Source organism: Corvus brachyrhynchos, unplaced genomic scaffold, assembly GCF_000691975.1.
Source record: "Corvus brachyrhynchos isolate BGI_N302 unplaced genomic scaffold, ASM69197v1 scaffold293, whole genome shotgun sequence".
In the NCBI taxonomy this organism is placed as follows: domain Eukaryota; kingdom Metazoa; phylum Chordata; class Aves; order Passeriformes; family Corvidae; genus Corvus; species Corvus brachyrhynchos.
This window is the reverse complement of record NW_008237410.1, coordinates 2,666,331-2,686,460: the sequence shown is the minus strand read 5'-3', so window position 1 is coordinate 2,686,460 and position 20,130 is coordinate 2,666,331. Positions and strand designations below refer to the sequence as shown.

The following is a 20,130-nucleotide window of genomic DNA, read 5'->3' as shown; positions in this document are numbered from 1 at the left end:
GCGGCGCCAGGAGGCACCCCGGCGGCCCGGGGGGGGGCTGCCGCCCCCGAGGAGACTCACACCAGGCTGCGGAGCTGTCGCGGGAGGCTCCCGGCCTGCAGCGTCCTGCTCTGCCCCATCGGGTTTCTCGTGAGATGCACATGAAGAAATTAACAGAAATCAAACAATTAAAAAAATTTTTGACGCACCTTTTGACTAACAGCCACCTATTCCGGAACAACGCTTCATATATGATTAGTTAGTTGCTTTGAGTTGTGTCTTATCATAAATATTTTGCAGGGCTGCTTATTTGGAGAGAAGGCATTCCTTCCCTAGTCACACCCGGGTCAGTGACTGTGGGTGGCAGAACCTCAGGAGGTCACCCAGTCCAACCCCGTGCCCGGGCAGGGCCACCCTGAGCCAGCTGCCCAAAAGCATGGCCAGGTGAGTTTTGAGTATCTTCAAGGATGGAGAATTCGTGACCTCCCTGAGCAACCTGCTCAGGTATTTTTAAAATTCTCACAATGAAAACATGTTTCCTTATGTTTGGTGGATTTTCTTGTCTTTTCTGTTTGTGTACATGGACTCAGCCTTTCCCAGGGAACCACTGAGTTCCCTCCCATCTTCTGACGAAGTCTTCTTCATCCCCTCCTGTCAGGTATTTATGGATTAAGGATCCCTCCAGCCCTTCTGTTCCACAGGCTGAACAGTCCCAGCTTTCTCAGCATCTGCTCATAGACAGTGTGCTATCTGAGACACCCATGTCTTACAGTGCTTTTCTCCCTCAAAGCCTACCAAACAATGAGTGAATGCCAATAAATTTATGACTGTTTATTAAACAGTTATAGCCTTTCCCACAGAGTTAAGCTTGACAATTAGAAATGTCTTTTCTGTGAATCTGTTCTATAAATCCACAATACCAAGAGCTCACAAAGCTGAGGAGTTACGGTCTGAGGTGGCTGTTGGTAGCTGACAGTCCAGTTCACCTCAAGGTTGTTCATTCAACAGACTGTCATGTCTGTAGTCAGAGAATAATTACTATTTAATAGATCTGGTCTGGTTCCAGTACAAAGGATGACTTTGTTAGACATGTGCTCTGTAAAAGCTTAAGGCAAAAGAACACAGGAGCTGAGCTGTACCACTGAGGAAATACAGAATATTGATATAAAATCTGTATTTTGAAAGGATGAAACATGTTCAGTTAAACACATTGTTCTTCAAGTGAAGCACCAGGTCTAATATGTCTTTAGACCAGAATTAACCACATGAAGCTGCATTTAGCTTGCCCTGTCCTCAAAAATACTGCCTTTAGTCCAGGAAACTATGTGAATGATTTTTATGTTGATCAGATAACTCATACTATTTGAATATTCATACTGTTTTATTAAAGTTATGTTCTGCTTTTCAATGAGTTGCAGAAAGCTACAACAGAAAATATTAATTTTTTTTCACATAATAGTTTGCTCATAGGACAACCTCCTCCCATATACAAAACTCCCAAGTCTGCAGGACCTCACATTTCAAGGAAACTAGCTATAACCAAGCGAAAGTTTTTGGGGTTTCACCAGCTACTTGGTGGCATCATCAGATGACATTGACTTAAAAATCAACGTATTAAGGACATATTTGGCTTTAAGTACCGCCCTTATTTCCTTCCATAAATAAACCTGGCTATCTAGAATATGACACAGAACCTCAGCTATACTGGTACTATTACTAGTTTGTGTTCTTATCTTCATGTACATACAATTGAGGAGAAAAGCAAACACACCTGTGTCCACTTCTAAGATCGGGACATGTCTTTCCCCAGCATGCTTTCACATTTAAAATTAAAAGATTATATTGGACCTTATGTTTGTGATATAAAAAGGTAGTTTGGAAAAAGTACTTTAGAAGTACTTAAGTAGTTCTCTGGAAATGATGTTGTGCATAGATGTCCTGATTTACAATTAGTTATATGTTTCTTCCAGAAGTACAATTTTCTGTTCCCTTTAAATTCTACATGTTAACCTGGATTTTTCAAATGTCTTCGTTTTTTGGTTGGGATTTATTTCAAATCCGTGTCTCAGAATAAAATGTATTTTCTTTAGATGTACCTTTGTATTAGTTGCTTGTCACTAAAGTTGGAACACATGGGAAGAGACTAAAACACACCAAGCCACAGCAAACATTTCCTCACATTTTAAAGGGATGTATTTTTCCTGTTGAGTTCATTTTTGTAAAGAGATTCAGGCAGTTATTGGCTGTTAGCTTTATTCCAAATCTTTACATTTTAAATCATGCTAGCCAATTAGCTGATTTAAATCTCCTGTCTTTTGCTAACACTCACTATACTAATTTAGGTAATAAAATGGTGCATTTGTTCAAGAATTATCTTTTTTCAAAATCAATTTAATTTGAAAATATTTCTTCCCTGTCGCGATAGAGGGGAAACCCAGACGCTCAATATGAGTGATCAGCAGGAGTCCGATTTATTGATCGTGATCAGCATGAAGCCGATTTATTGATTGTACCAGAACTCCTTATATACTAACAATAATAGGCTTTATGCATATTCGTAACAGCGCATTCTAAGTGGTTCACGTCGACTAAGCTGATTCTAAACCCCTCCTTAGACCCCCTTTCGTGGTCAGCGGTTCTGCCTTTTTCCCTGGCCTTCTAACCACAGATGTCCATTGTTTTGCTGCCAAAACCTAACCTTGCTGGCTCTGCAAATAAACCCATAGTTCAGCAGTAAGGCTCAATGGTGGTTCAGTTACTGAGCAAGATACATGTAATATTCTGTAACTTCAGTTGTTACACAGGATGTGTGGTGCATTGTCTTATGAGACCTTGCTCAGCTAGCTGCAAGGGCCTATGTGCCCGTTCTCACGTAGCCAGCTTCTCAGATCAGTAAGCTGCAAAGAATCTGTATATCCTGAATCTATACGTCCCTTTTCACGTAACCAATCTCTCACACTTCCCCACATGTTCAGGAAGTTATTATCTCAACCAATGATGTTGGAAAATGCATTAAACAGCTTTTTGTTAAGCACAAGGGTATTTTAAACAAAATTTGTAGCTTCTCCCAATCAACTGACTGGTAGCTAAATATGTTTAATACTGACTTAATGCTGCAGAATTCTCAAAAATCCTGTGTGAGGTGGAGCATCAGAAGAGGAGAGTGTTGCCTCAAACCATGACACACAGCATGGAAAAAAAGGGCTTCATCCTCTTCTGTAGAAGTGGCATGGTCAGTGAGTAGCTGGAGAATGACACCAACTGTGTGCTGAGCACAACCTGCTCGTTGTAATACAGCATGGGAAACAAGGAAAGTGACTGCAACATTCTGGTAAGATTCCCAGGCCCCCACCCACTGCAATATGAGATTAAAGCGCAAACTAAGTAGAAAATAGACCTGCAAGGCTTCAAATGTCACTACAGGAATATGATCAACTCTGTCTGAATGAATAATGCAGTATCTCAGTTCTGGAGCTTACCCAGGACAGATGTCTCATCAAGAGCGAACTTGTTCCCTGTAACATTAAATGACTCCAAAAGATGTGTGAACTGCAAGGCCCAGCAAGTGACAGTGTAATGTAACATTTTCTGAGATGAGCAAATAGAAAGTTTGCCACAAGCCTGTGGCACTCAGCCCAAAGCACAAGGTACTGAAGAAAGGCCAGGAGAGATTAGGAAGGCTTGAGTTTATTTGCTCTCAATACTGTTAAGCAAGACAGCAGCTAGGAAGCCTAGCTGCAAAACAAGTTTCTGCCTGGCCAAGGCAAAATTGTAATTGTTTTCAAATTGTAAAAGTGGGGGAACCTCAGTCAAGAAGTTCTGTTGCAGTTGTAACATATCCTGCCAGAAAGTCAAGATGCTTGTCAAGAGGGACCAAGAAAAGATACTTATAAAACAAGCTTAAAGGAGCAGGTCTGTAAGGTTCCTGGGATCTTTTTATCATCTGTGAATAAAATTGTTTTCAGTGGTTCTCTTCAGATGTTACAAAGTGCTAATGAAATAATACTTGCTTGAGAATAAAGATGCAACAATTTCTGTGTCAAAGAATTATCTTAACAGTATAGAAGTTTTGACAGGAGGGTTTTATGGGCCTTTTGCACCCCAGGGAGCAATTTGCCTGAACATACCAAAAGGTGTCTATTAGTAGTAGTATTCTGTGATTAAAGAAGAGACAAAGAATTCTGCCATTGGTTTAACTTGGTCTGGAAGCTAAAACACCACATAACCACTTACTCACTGCCCCCAGTGGAATGGGGGAGAGAATCAGCAAAAAGGTAGAACTCATAGGTTCAGGTAAGTCCGCTTTCATAGGACAGATAAGGAAAATAATAATAACTATAAAAACACATACAAAAGTGATGCACAATGCAGCGGTTCACCATCTGCTCTCCAGTGCCAAGCCAGTTCCCGAGCAGTGGCCTAATGTCTTATTCTGTAAATAATCCCATCTAAGATCACTGCAATATTGATGCTAGCAATTAATAATTCTACTTTATATCACATGTAACTATCAAGGAACACATTAATTTCTAGGGAAGCAATTCTTCAATTTTTAATCAGGAAAGACTTCCTATTACCTCAGATTTTTTCTCTATATATTTATAAAAAGAACTTTTTTAGAAGAATAGAATTTTCCCCTCCTGATTTCTGCCAGATATGTCTTTGTGCTTGTTATTTTGCTAATGCACAGCTCCTCGAGATAAATTATTATATAGGCTACGTCTAGCCCTCTATCCCCCAGAAATCTGCAAAATGTCTCACTAATCAAACATAATCATATTTCTGATTATTCAAAAACTTAATCAGAAGTAACTCCTTAACTATAAATTAATGTAAAATCCAGATTTTTGTAAGTCTGATTTATAATTTCTTCAATAGGTGGGCCTATCTCTATTGTGTTGCTTTGATTTCTTTTAAATGTAGCACTGTGATAGTAACAGCATTTTTATATGAATGTGAGAATGTACAGCTTGTTCCTGACAGTGTCCAGTGCATGAGTCGTGCTGCCTTCTCACTGAGTAGAGGAGTGAGATTTCACAGGAGATGTTGGAAGAAGGCTAACATAGTTCTAGAAGTGTCAAAATTGCAATTGGATTCACGTTAATTTCATGTTTCTCAGTTCTTCTGTTTTGAAACACACATGGTTCCCAGCCACTGCTGAAGCTGCCTGTTATGAAAGTCAGGTTGCATCTCTTAGGGATAGTGCCAAATCCATGGGGAAGCTTCGTGTACTTGCATAGGTGTTTGAAAAAGGTGAGAAGATTGTGTGCCGAGCAAACTGGTCAAGGCTGGCATATACAAAGGCCCAAGGGTTTTGAAGAATAATATAAAGAATGATAACAATAGTTTTCAAAACAAGGACAAAACACCAGGGGTTGAAAGACCTGAAATTATTCAGTTGCTATAGGTTGAAGTTCATTGCACTCCAACCTACTGAGGGGTTTTTGTTGTGACTTCTGCATGACTCCCTTCTTTAATCTATTCAAAATCCAGCTGTCATAAACATCCTATTGCTTTTGCTACTTCATACATTTCTTTAAATCACACTTGGGTTGTATTGCCCAAGGGGGGAGTGAAGGAGATTATGGGAGAGAGGATATCAAGTAGTGAAAGATGGAGCATTAAAAAATAGCTCTTAAAGATATTTAATTAAAAAGGAAAAGAAAGGCTTTCATTACTGAACTGGATGATGTGATTACTTGTTGGGTCTTAGAATAACAGCTGTTTTTTCTTTCCTGTTTTTCCTAGTATCTGCCACATCTATTTGTAGTGTTTTATTTCTAATTGCATTCTTAAGAGAACAGTGTGTGCTTGGCTGGGCACTTCTGTCCTGGAGCCTTGTTTCTGATTAGGGCTTTCAACTTAGGGCAGTAAACCAAATTCAGTAAGTGAGAATGAAAGAAAATCCCACAAAATAGGAGATTATGAAAATATTTTGGTGAAAATTACAGTTACTGCTGATACGAAATTTCACTAAGCCTTATGTAGCGGTCAATCTCACTTTTAGTGTAGCTAAGACTGTCAGTACTTTTTTGATTCTGCTGCAAGATGATCAAAATACTAGTGTCTGCTTTTATTCTAATACTCTCATTTTCTAAAGTTGACCAATAATAATTAAAAGTGACAAGTGTTGGAATTTTTTTCCTCTATTGCCAGCGACTTGAAGTTTTGTCACAGAATGGGAGCTGCAGTTGCTGAAAATCAAGGGAAGTCACTTCTCACAGTATCCAACATCTACCACATGCTTATTTCAAATGTTCTGCCTTCCCTTCCATTGGGTACAAAAGGAAACAAAAGAACAGCCATACAAAATTTTTCTCTCTTTAAATTCTAGATTTCTGTATTCTAGGTGCCCAATACCATTTACAGCTTGGTTATAGCTGCACCTCCATAGCAACAACACTTCCACCGCACTTTGCAGTTCATATGAACATGCCTCATTGTTTTAAGTCACACTATTTTAATTGTCACATCTCTTAACTGCTTCCTGTCTGTAAAAGGCATAAGACTGCACGGACCCTGGAATTTAAAGAATGAAATAAGGTGTGACCAGTCTGTAACGAGGTAAGTGGGTGGAAAGCAGAGACTGCAGGTTACAGGAAAGGGAACCAAAAGCATGTTCACATCATCCATGTGCCTCTGTGTGTGCTTTAACTACACATAGGTGTCCTGAAAAATAACAAAATCCAGTCCAAAAAGCAAACCATCCCATTAACAAGTATTGCAGAAAGCTCTAGAAACAACAGGATTTTCTGCTCTGTACCAAATATATTATCAAGCCTCTTATAAACCTGCCTACCATAACTTTTCTCACTCTTTTGTGACCCAGTCTTTTGTTTTGCGTTCTGTCTTGTTTTTACAGACCACAGGAATGGTGTTCAGCTTGCATTTGGTTTTACATTTGCTTGAGGATAGAATGGCATTTTTCTTGGCGAAAGTTTTGGAAGCATTTGCCAGTAATAACTGTACTCATAGCTTGTTTGTTTTTCTAAAGAAAGTATGTATTGTACTAGATGTGCATTTTTAAGGACCAATTTGAGGCACATAAATAAATAGGTACTTACTATATGTTTTCCTGAGAGTAAATGGATTATTCCACAATCTTTTCCTTTAAGTCTCTCTCTCTCTCTGATTTCTTTGCACATGGGCTAAAGGATAATTTGCCTGAATGTGTGATTATGCCTCTCTCATTGCTATAAATTCAGCAGCAGTTTGCATAAGACGTGATGGATTCCAATGTGATTGTTCCTCTTTACTTATGTTAGAGAAAATGCAGAATGTATCACAACTTCAAGGACACATTTTGAGAGTAGACACAGACCTCTTGGTGTGAAATGCTAAGAGCCATATTTTTTTTCATGTGGTTTTGCTCCTTGGGAAATATCAAAATTTGGATCCAAATATTGTCAGTTTCCCCTCTTAGATTTACATAGTAAAATTTTCCATCACAATTTCTAAAAGAGAATTCATATATATAGATATATATGTCTGTGTGTGTATAAGTAATGTGTACATCTGATGTGGTGTGATATAGATGTGGTTTTGAAATATTTTAATTTAATTTTATAAAATTTTATCTTAAAACTGTATTTCAAAATCTTCATGTTTTAAAACAGCTGTTAAAAACCAAGCAAATTACCTGACCCAATATTGTTACGTTTTTTTACATCAAAGGGCATTTAAAATCAAAGGTAAAGAGTGGCAAATGCTTTTAAACTAGAGAATCCATATGACAAAGACAAAAATATGGAATATAATGAGTTGGAAGGGACCTATCAGGATCAAGTCCAATTCCTTGATACAATAGAATAGTAGGAAATATTTGCTAAGCTCACCTGTTTCTGAAACAGATGACTGACCATGTCACAGACCACCTGTAATAGCTGTGATGAATTCCAAAAAGAAAGCTTAAAAGAAACTGCTCTTTAGATACTTTAAGGTCAGTATTATATAAGAACATTAATTCCTCGAAGAGCAGTTCAGTCTGTCAAAATTAGCAGCCTCAACACTGCAAATCTTTTTTTTTTTTCCAGCAAGCTGTAAAACAAAGTTAACCATTTGGCCACCTCTTACATGTTTTACGGTTGAAACGTGTGTACTTTTTATGGAGTTAGGGAAGAGCAAATCACTTTGGAAAAAGTGAAAGAGGTAAAAGCAACCCCACCCTAAAGGGGTTATCTGATTTTTTCATTAAATCTGCATGAGTAACACAGTGATGGTGAAATTAGATAAGAAAATCCAAACCATCAAAGTGAACCATGACACATTACCTGCACTCAACAGTAACACTTTAGCTATGTCTGAAGGAAAACAACAGCAATTACTTTGAGGAGAAAAGTAGGGAAACAAAATCTAAGGGCTATTTAATAACAATAATAATGCTTTGAAATGCTTATGACAAATGTTTCTATTTCTTTAGTGTTTATAGGATGATCTTCATCACTCTGTCCTTTGTTTTGTCACTCCAGTACTGAATTCTACAGAATCTGAGGGAAAAGTAATGTTTTTTTTTCATTTCTACATCATGCAGTGCTGTTATAACTTAGTCTGGATTGGAATCATTGGGAATACTACAATATAAAGGCATATTTATAATTCTATTTTAAATAAATAGGCAGTGTTCAGTACCAGGTAAAAGCAGATGCTATTATACCTCACTGAAGTATTTATCTCAGTAGTCAAATATACTTTTCTGGTGACCAGATGTTACTGATTTGCATCTTCAAGGAGTATTTTTTGATGAATGTCTGATGGAAATAAAGTCATCTAGCTCCTTGCTGGGATTGCATGAAAATCCATGGGGTCAAGTTGCAATTGGCACAGCAGCAGACAAGACCCTTAATTTTGCATGTTCTTAAGTGGCTTAGTGTTTCTGGTACCTTTGTTTTGGGCTCAGCCTCAGTAATGTGCATAGGTCTCTGCACTTGCTTGAAAAGCCCCATGCTATATTCCTGAAACAACAGATGGAAGTCTCACTGATAATAGCTTTATTCAACCTTGCTGAAAATGTTAAGCCTAGCAACAATAAAGGCTTAACTGTTCTACATGCCAGCCAACTGGCCCTTGCATATTACAGAAAACAATTGCAAGCATTTAGCATTTCAGTACACATACAGCCGAACTACTTGGGAATGTGGGCTCTGAATACTTAGCCCTGAAGCAATCGTGCTGCCAAGCAATCGGTACTGGGGACCTCATCTTTGGAAAACTATGTGTTATATACATTTCAATTTTGCTGTCACATATTCAGATGAAAGTGAAGACGTTGTTTTAAATTTTCTGAAACTCCAGGGACTGTAGGACAGAATTTAGGCTTGCTCACTTTACACTGATATGGCAGGGTAAGGAAGGTATGAGACTCCAGTAACCCACCTGGTTCCACCCACTGGAATCAGGAATGACTTCTAGCTGCTGCCGGCAGAGCCCAGTCAGGTGCAGCCTGCATCAGCTGGAGCCAGTCAGTTGTGCTTGCCACAGCTGTATCAGATGGTTTAGGGAAAAGCATCATCTTTCCTATTTAGTGTAGACTTATGCAGCTCTTCTGGTGTGCAAAGGCATTGATAAATGAGCAAAGGATTTCTAGCAAATTGTGATGTAAATAGTGTAGTCTGTTTATTTGCACTTGTCCTTTTGGGTCCTTGACGTACCCATGCTTGTAAATTCTACATTTAAAAGTTGGTGTAAAATAAATTCGAGACAGGGGAAGGAGAAAAGCAATGCTTCTTATGTTTTGAATTTAATTTTTGTGATTTTTTTTCCTGAGTATGAGTCACTAGTTACAATTAAAATTATTCCTCTTGATAATTTTTGGTATGAAAACCAGATGGTTTTGGTTGCCTTTAGTTTCTTGATTGCATGGTTATTATATGATTATTATATGATTTTGCTTTTTCTGGTATGCACTAATTTATTTTCACTCTTATGTTATTTATCAAAAAAAAAAAAAGTTCCACTTAGCTTCAGTTGTTCATGACTTTGGTTTAAATACTTGAAGATACTTATGACACTGTTTTTATTTTAAATGTCAGATATACTTTCCTTCTTCTCTTCCTTTAAAACTATTTTAATTTCTCCAAACCCTTTCTCTGACCCTTCATCTCTCAGACCACCACCATATGAACATCAGTATTCAGGTTGCTTCTATTAAACTCTTACTTTTCTTACAGGACTTTTCTTTGTGCTAATACCGTTCCTTTATTTGCTTTTATTTGTTGTGATTTATTTAACATATTGTTTAGCAATGCTTCAACTGAGAACAGCAAAACTCCATCACTTTAAGGGACTATCTTAGCAGAATATATATATAACTATATATCATTTCAACTGCAATCCAGACCTACAGGACTCTTTTTAATTTCTCCTTAGGACTCTTCCTGGGAAGTTTAAAATCAATCCTTGGAGATCCACTGTCGCTGTTATTCCCAGAGAATGGTGAAATCCCGACATAGGTCCAGGTCAAATGATATGGCCAAAGCAGAGCTAAGACCTCATTTAATGAATAGCTCAGCTTTTATAGTGTAGTTCACAATAAAGAAATTACATGATTGGCTTATTCACTCACCACCTCTCAAGCTGATAGGCTGAGCAGTAAGACACCCATTTCCAAATATTATTCTCACAAGACTGAAAACAATTCTGCAGTTCCCACAACAACTTGCAGGTGTGGAAATGGTTTACATTCTTACAAACTGTTATCCATCCAGTTCTCATGAGAACGAAAGCTTTCACAGAGAAGCTGTGAGAAGCTGGATTTCTCTGTTTCTCAGCTAAAGCATGAGAAAGGAAAAACTTCACAAATGCTACAGAGCTGGAAAATTTCTCTGCTCCTGCCTTTTAGCATCCACAGTCCACCAGCCAAAATTTTACCTTTTCTAGTGTGATGTTTCTTATGGCAGCAGTGGATTACTGTGCTCAGTATGAAACAACGACAGAAAATCTCATCTCAGGAGATGGCAGATCATGACAGAGATTTTTGAATGAAAGATCACTAGAGCTTTTAATACATTAAAATCAATGTATTTTCATGATCTTTCTCTCAGAAATTGCTGAGCTATAGTCTATGCAACTTGTCCTGGCATTCACTTAGAAAATCTATTGACTTCATAGTCACAGACTAAAGCCCTGTGGCTTTGACCATCTATTCTTTCCACAGTGCCTGATACTAGTGCCCTGGAAGTCAGAGCACTGTGTTCATAGTACTCCTGATATGTTCAAACTAGCAATTCTGAAGTAATTTTAACAATTTTTTTCATTTGCGATACAAGGATAATGTTATGCCAGCAAGGAACTTGCTTTAGAACACTTTGGAACACATGGTTCCTTGTTTTCTCCGAGTAATAAGAGTTCTCTGCTGCATATTTAGGCTACTAGTTTAAGGTCATTGGATTTTTTTTATTTTGTTTGATGTCTTTGCTTTTGCTTTGAGAAAACCAAGAGGGCTTCTGTTATTGGCTTGTGTCGCGTTTCTGATTAAAAGCTTTCCATTATGTAAGAGAAAAAAGTATTGCAGATGCCCAGGCTAGATTCATCTAATCTCCTAGGAAAAATCACTCCATAGCTGTATCCCAAAGAGAAAGAATGCTTTGCTGAGGATGGGATCACATGCTCTGTACTGCCAGTGTCCTAATCCAAGGCAAACTGAGATGTTTCATAGCATCCATAAAAGACATCACAGTGCTTGGGGCAACAGGGCATTCAGCCAATGCCTCTAGAATCACTTTTTCTCTGGCAGTCTCTTTGTTTTAGAATAAAAGCATTTCCACTTTTAGAGGGGCATGACAATATTTTCAAAGATGTCCTTGTTAACTTTACTTTTGAAAAATTATCTGCAAGCAGAAACAGTAAGTCCACCAACACTGTTCCATTAAACATTGCCACATATTTGTGGCGTTTGGGACACATCCTGAACATCTCAGCTGCCTTGTCACATCAAATGACTGGAAGGCATTTTGACATCATTTAGCCTCTGACCTTAAATTTCGCTCTCAATAAGCAGAAACCAAAACATACCCCACAAAACACTGAGAAAATAGAAACTGTGACTGTGTCATTCCAAAATGAATCCCTATCACTACAGATGAGACGTTTCCCCGCTTTCACACAATAGATGCTTTTATTTATTACTATCAAGACTGGAGCCAAATCGAACAATCTCTCTTTGTATACAGATACTTCTTTTAATTTGTTAGTGAGTTGATCCTTTTAAAATTGCTAATTAGCTGAGCTGTTACTAATGTGACTCAAATAACTGGAAAATCTCTGATCTTATGATCACAGGGCTATTCAACTGACGGGTTCACAAATACCACTCATTCACCTTGTAAGTAAAATAGTGTTTAGCCCAGAAACAGAAAACCAAAGTAATACATGCTGCTCAAATTGCCAATAAAAAGTGTTCTTAATATAGCATTTTAACACTTCACATACTTGATTAAACGCTCAATTAATTTCTTTAGCAAAATAAGCACAAAACACTTACTGCAAAACGAATAGATAATTTTTATGCAGAGGAAACTTTGTTAATTTACAGGGGTTTTGGGACATATTGAAGCATCTTACTTGCAATGGAGTTGCTACTGCAGAACATACATCCTCATTTGTATTTTGTGTACTTTTTATTACAATGTTAAGTCCTTCCATTTCCTCATGTCAGTCAGCACACCTGTGTTTTCAGTGTGTTGGCATTGTTATTAAGTCTAGGTTCACACTGCTATTGTCTGAAGTACTTTACAAATAAATTTTAGCATACTTTGCTCCAACCATTATTCCTCTGTATGTTAAATTTCAGGGTTTTTTTTGTTTGTTTGTTTTTTGGTTTTTTTTGTTTTTTTTTTTTGTTGTTTTTTGCTAAAAAATTTATATAATTCTTTCTCATTTTACTTCCCTCTCCCTCCTGTGGAGAACCATTCACCAAACCCTTGACCCTACTTTAGCAGCTAATGGCCAGCTGAGGAGCAGGGGGTTGTGAGAATTCTTTCTTCCCTGTAAATCAATTTGTTGCTTCATCCAAGTCAATGGAGTTCAGCTTAAATTACCAGATATGGAGCTGGTAGTAACTGGCATTTAGCCAACCCTTTTTTTTCCCCCCTTGAATCCAGACCTTCTTTTGGTAGAAACAGTTGGAATCTGGTTGTTTTCTAAAAACGCCATCTGCTGAAAAGAGCTATCAAATTGGAGCAGAGATCAATGGCAAAAAAATTACATTCAGGCTTAGTTTAGTGGTAAATTATAGCTTCATACCAAAACTTACTACCACTAATATATAACTTAAACTGTTTAGTCAATCAAATGATAAGTATACATAATACAAGGTGTGGGCTGAAGGTGGAAAGTCACCCTTGGCTAGGTGAAAAATATTGCCAGAACTTCATTTATTTGTGTAAACTTGAGCAGTGTTATAAAAACTATGTCCATATCAGATTTGCTAGTCTAAGCAACTACATTTTTTGCCAGGATTCTCCCTCTTATCAGCCTCATTGGCCTCATGAGCCTTCCTTTTTATTATGCTTGCACAAGATGCCCTTATTGAAGTTACAGTATTATTTTCCTATTTTCCTATTATTTTACTTTTATACTTAAAATATTATTTTGCTGATTCTCAGTTTTAATGTTTTGCCAAATATGTGGGGGAAAAAAAAGCCCAAACATGAATATTGCGTAAGGCATCTCCTGTCACTGTAGAAAAATAAAATGGTATCTCCAGATAGGCAGGTGGTAACCAGTGTGTGTTTACTGTGCTCATAGTCTCTGTGGCCAGATTTTAATTCTGCTCTGGTCTGAAAGCAGAACAGTTGGATAATGACTGTGTCTAAGCACTGCTCTCCAGAAGACTTTATTAGCAGAAGCACAGCACTCTTTTAGTGGAAAAGTCAGACACAGCTAGGTAGGAACCCGATAACGGTGAACTGTCTGCACCCATCAACAGAGCCCAATCATAAGTTATATTTCAAATAAGAAATATAATCTAATTGGTGAATGCATTCTTGCAAGGTTTGCTCATGCTTAGAAACAGGAATGAGATGGCAACTGTGCAAATGTTAATACCTAAATATGCTGGTGGTGCAAATGTTTTCAGATTCTAGCCCACAAATCTTATTTAAGACTCCTGTTCATGCCAATAAATTCATCAAAATGAAGGTAGAAAAGCTGTAACTTAGAAGTCTCTTCTGCAAGTATTACTAATAATTCAGCCTAGAACAGAAAGTGATGAATTTTGAGGTCGAGGGCATATTCCACTGCATGCTACCTTTTTCTTGTATTTGCAGTAGGTGTCCACTGCAAATCACAGACTTAGTGTAATGGTCTTTTCATCAGAGGCCACATTATGACTGTTTGAACAGACACTACTTGCAAAAGAACCCCAAAACCTTCACCTTTTTTTTTGGTAAAAATGGGGAATTCATTATTGTGGTTTTGTTATGCTAGTTTATGCTTGTGCTTGTTTATGCTGACCTAAGCATAGTAGTCTCACTACAAACGAGCATTTCAGTGAGCAAGTATATACATTAGTTGTTTTAATGTGTGTCAATCAAGAAAGAGCTCACACATAAACAAATTTTAGCTAACAAAGGATTTTATCATGTTGCCTGACCTGAATTATTTAGGTCTTATGTCACAGTTTAAAGACATAAATGATCATAAAAATAAATGTTGCACAGTACAAAGTTTACTATATTGGCAGAACTATTAAATTTTACTTTAATTTCTATAAATATTAAATTACAAGACTGTTCAACATGTAGATGCTCAGCATTAACAGAGATACTAAAAAGCAAAAAACTGGTATTTTCTTTTCTTTTTTCTTTTTTTTTTTGAAAGTACTTAAATGAAATATTTGTAAAAAATTGTCTGAATTTGAATACAAAATCTACCAAAATAGTTTAGTTTTAGATTGACATCATGCAATCAGACTTACCATTTCTGTAATAAGCTGATGTGATTGCCGAATTCCAGAATTTTGAATACAAGGTTTGGAATTTGAATGCAGCATATTTTAAGCTTGGTTGCTAGGTGGACATACTTCAGATTACAAATGAACTCAGTTGACACCTCATTCTTGAGAAGGAAAGCTTCTGCCCAAGTAGTTCATTAATATGATTACATGAACAGAAAATTAAAAGCATGACCAGAAAATCCAACAGGAATTCTAATGGAAAATACTCACATAAGCAGAGTATTAGTAGAGAAAGACCAGAATGCAAGAAATAACAGCATTATTTTAGGAAATTAGATGTTTCTCTGCAACATGCCAGTATCTTTAGCAATTGCTGAGCCTCTTGAGAGAAAAACTGAGTGGTTTGTACTAACCCCCTGGTGTGGTTAGCTCAGTTCTGTACATTTCAGCAGGACCTTTCCTGATGATTATCCAGTCCCCAGGGGAATTGGTCTGGTGACATTAAGATTGTGGTATTTTGTATGCTTTTTATGTGTGGGGTTTTTTTAACAGGAAAAATGTAAACTTTTAAAAAGTAAATGAGATGCAAGAGAGTTAGTAAGCCTGATTTGTATTTGGAAATATAAATGAGAAAATAATAATAATTTAGAAATATAAATGAGAAAAGAAAAAGCTCCTCATAGTTTGTAATATGTGAGAAGGAGCAAGATCAAAGACAAAGGTCACTGTACCTGAAACAGTGAGAGGAAACCCCAACAGGGAAGCTGAGGAGCATTGTCTTGCAGAGGAAAACCAATGCAGAAAATTTTGTCACCACACTATGTTCTCACTGCTCAGTTCAGTGTCTATTTCAAAACACCCTCTCTGCTGCTCAGATGGTGTTGGGGAGCTCAGGACTCATGTCTCAAATACCCTGAGCAAGAGCACAGATTAGATACAATAGGTAATGCACATCTCAAAGATTTTGTTGTGAGTTCCATGTCTTCCTGGAGTGGAGCACTGTAACAGGCATTCTTGACTTATCCAAGTTTTATAACACTGACAATTGAGTACAATTGCACCTGGGTAGGAGATGATGCTCAGTAGAGATACATTCTTATGCTGGAATTCAGATGTTTGGTTGTTATGACTGTCCTTAGAGAAGGCTGAAGAATGATTGTATGACTAAAACTCTGAGGGATCCAAGCTGGAAGTCTGAAAATACATGTGAAGATCACCCCACGCATTTCTTTAAATAGGCATCTTTTTCAAGGAAATAGATACTTGGGAAACAGGTTGCTGTTACTCCCTGAAAAAGTCAATGAAAGAAGTTTGATGTGGCAGTGTTTGCTTTACCTTTAGCAGATCAGGAATTTAATAAACTAATCTGAATATATGAAACAGTTATCAGTTTTAGAAGAAATGGAGGTTTATAATGTGCTGTAGTTTGAGATTAAATTTTAACGTTTTATAACAGAAATTATGTGAAAACAGTGGGCCAAAATCAGCTTTCTTGATTTTCTGTTTCTGATGCAAAATTAGTAAAGTTATTGGTTCTGTTTCTTTTTGCTGTATGGACTTTTATGGAGATTACAATGCTGCCACAGAAATCATCTTCATCTCTTGTTGATCAAGCTGTGCGTCATTCCCCTCTGTCTCTTCACAGGCACTTTTGATCTACATCATGTTTCTAAGAGTCACCAATTTTTGCCTTTTTGGACATCTATTAAAAATATTTGCATGTTTTTTATTTCCTCCATTTTCTTTTCCCCCAGTGTACTTATTCAAACACTCCTGACAGGCTGCCTCTCTTGTCAGCCTTATTTTGCTTATGCCCTTTTTCACTCTATGCTTGTATTCAGCCCTGTATTTGTTTGGCAAATGATCTCCTTCTCTTGTTACATCTGTTTTTCTCTTCTGTTTCTTCTCAAAATGACACTCCCGATAGATGTGAATCTTTAAAAGGAATAAAAAGAAACCTGGAAGCAAAAGTATTCAACCTCAATGTTTGATTAAGAATAATGACCAGTTTAATTCAACACTAGAAGTTTCCCACAAATAACAGTGATTTAGTTAATGAGTTTATTTGACCTTTAGATGTCATCAGTTGAACATATCTGTCTGTTATCACCTTACTCTGGTTCTGAATTTAATTTTTTAATTCAGGTGGTTATATATGTCTTCTGAAGTCACAAATTCCCCCACCCCGCCCCCTCCTTTCCCACACACACTTTCTGTCTGAATTATGGCTCTGCTGGTTGGAGTACTATTTGTAGTTGTCTCTCTGAGCCATCAGTCTAAAAAAAATGCACTGCCTGGTTTATTTTAGCTTTATGGATCACTTATGGAAAGACAAAAAATATCTACTGATTGACTGTGTCACATGAGGAATAATGGTGGTGGTGCTGTTGTTATGACAGCCTAAAGACGTAATCAAGACAGATTTTCTTGGTGAAAGCAGTATCTTTTATTAGACCAGCTTGTATCACTGGCAAAATTAGACAAGTTTTTGGGCATGTGAGTCCTTTTTCAGGTGTGAAATAGAAGCAGAAGACTTCAAAGCTAAGTACAAGCTGAGTGCATTGTCTTATCTCATTAGTTGTGCTCAGACCATCTCAAAGGGAAAGTTAGTGGAAGAAACAGTGAGAGAAAGAGGAGTTTGAAGAAAAGATACATCAAGGGGAAGGTGGGAGGTTTTTCTGTCACAAAAGCACTGTCTCTGAATTCAAGGGTTTTTCTAGCCAGCAGATTTGTGAAAGCAGCCACGTTTTTCTTTGGAAAATGTTGTAGGAATCCTTGAGGGTCTGGCCTAAGATTTTCGAAATGCAGTGATTATTTTCTGAGAAATACTCTCTCCCTGATAACTGGGGAACTTCTGTCCTTTACTTGTGTGTGTTCATTCTCTCTGGTGCCCAGTAGTTTCTTAGTTTCACCTGCAGGGTTACCCTGAGAGCACTCAATGCACCTGACAAAAGGTCCCCAGAATTACAGGCGTAGGAGTAGATTGTTCTGTGTTAAGGCATATTTATTGTGCTGGTAGTGGAGAGATGTTGGTTGAGTTTTGTACTTGTGAAGGGCCTAAATACATTTAGTTTGTTTTGGCCACAGGCAACTTGCCTCTCCTAGTGGGTTTAGTGAGGCTGGGGCCTGTGTAATTAGAAGAGAGGATCTGGAGAGCCCTGTTTCAAAACAGGATTGTTTTTCTAATAAATCTTTCAATGCGTGTTCCAGCACATGAAATTGCAAGTGGGAAGGATGTATAAGGGCTACGCTATTTCAACATTGTGCATGTCCAACAGTCTGACCTGTTTTTCTACTCATAGCAGTTGGTCTGATAAAATATATTATTAATACATAGAAACCCTTAAAAATACACCCTTGCTTTTTAAAAAAGCAGATCCTAACATCAAAAAATGAGGATAAGTGATGTCAAGATTAGCTTTTGTACAGTCTGCATCACCATGTGTCAAGAATGTTGATTGCACTGTAGTTAAAACAACACTTATGAATCACTATGTGGGGGAGGATTTGCTACTGGTGTTGCATTTAACCTTTTCCCTAAATATTTTTGTTTAGGTAGGAGCCCAACATGATGATCAGTGTGTATGAGCATTGCTAACATTTGTTAACCTCATCTTCATTGACCTTTTTCACTTCTGCTACCAATGGTCTTTCTTGGTGACAATGCTGAAATAGTGTCCATACTGTCTAGGTGAACAGCCTACAATGTCCTGTTCACTGTAGGGAATCCAGTCTGTGTCTAAATAACCAGACAACTGTGCCTCCTCCACTTGGGTAATGATTTATAATCCACTTCTCCCTGGTTTCCCATAAATCTCTCTTATGATACCTTCTCTTTCAACCAAATATTTTCCTCTAATCCTTGTTCCCTGAAGCTCCAGGTATATATTCTCTCCCTACCTGACCAAGTGCTCCACAAGAGGGAAATCTCTAGAGTTTCAAGTACATAGTACAGATGGGTAATTGGCCTTTGTGATGCTTGTAACATGAATATTACAGCGATTAATATCAGCAATATTATTTAGTATTAAACCTTGGAAGATGTACTGAAGTGGTGCTATGAGCACTTGTAATTCTTCAGGGTTTGGAGATGACAGTGCTTTGCAGGAGAACTTCCACATATCATATTCCTTAGTGGAGCACCAGAGAAAACAGCTTGTAATTATTTGGCAAAGGGCAGTGAAAATGATCTCACTGTGTCCCATCTGAGAGAAGTATCCTAGGAACATCCAGTTGGGGCAGAACCTCTTCTGAGGGTTCATTGGTTAAAAAGAGTGGAAAGGAGGGGTGACATTCAGGCAGACCATGAGTTTTGTGAAAGATAGCACTTCTCCGTCGGAAAATAAAATAATAATAGTAAAAAAAGTAGCATGGGGAGTTGCAGCAGTTCTTGATCTCCAGTGCTTCCTGAACTTGAAGTTGTTTCTCTTTCAACTTCTCACTAGAAGCCAGACACATCCAAAGCAATTCATACTGTGCAACTGTCTTATTTGCAGCGAGAACAATATGTTTCAAAAAAATGCCTTTCCTTTTTTTTCATCCTACAAAATCACAAAAAACATGGAAAAGCCTGTGGTTTCAATAATGGCATAGTGTGCTTTTAGAGAATACTAATTTAAGAATAAAGGCTCTTGTGACCTGTACTTCATAGTCTGATTTCAAAATATTGAGCAGAAATATTTTGTTTTAAAATTATGTCTTCTTTCACGACAAAACTTCCTACAGTGTTTTTATACTTTCCATCTGGATGTACCAGAATTGTTTCATTCTTTTCCAGTAGAGACATATATTGTGGAAAGCCAGTTGTAAAGCTAATGGTGTATGTTTAATACAAAATATAACGTGAGATAAATTCTCAGTGCTTTCTGGAAGAACAAGTCTCTGAAAATAAGCAGTCACCAAGAACATACCACAGAGGCTCTCCCTCCCACCTTCGAGGCTCCTCTCACACTAGCCCCCAGTCACCACCGTGCTCAAAAGGTTGGAGATGGCTCTTCCCAGTGCAACATGGGGCTGTTTGGCTGTTTCTGCTGAGAGTCTGGCTGTGAGTGGAGGAACAGCTTCCCTTGCAAGCTGTGGGCTGCAGCAGTCAGTGGCCCCAGAGTGCTGGTGAGGCTCCGTCTCACGCCGTGGTGATGAATTAGCTGGGACACCTACACTGCCCAGGGACTCCTCCTCTTTGACAACCCTGGCTTGACTGATGCAGCTGTACTGATGTTTTCTGTCTGGGGTTATGAGCAGAAAATACTCTGTAGGGA

General features: G+C 37.8%; 1 long non-coding RNA gene across 1 annotated transcript in view; it reads left to right on the top strand.

Annotated features, from left to right (window-relative positions):
* Nucleotides 1–20,130, top strand: part of LOC108445912 — a 29,715-nt gene that overhangs the window by 1,573 nt on the left and 8,012 nt on the right. The window contains exon 2 of the long non-coding RNA XR_001860943.1: nt 280–423. This is a non-coding gene — a long non-coding RNA (uncharacterized LOC108445912). The remainder of the gene's footprint in view (nt 1–279; nt 424–20,130) is intronic.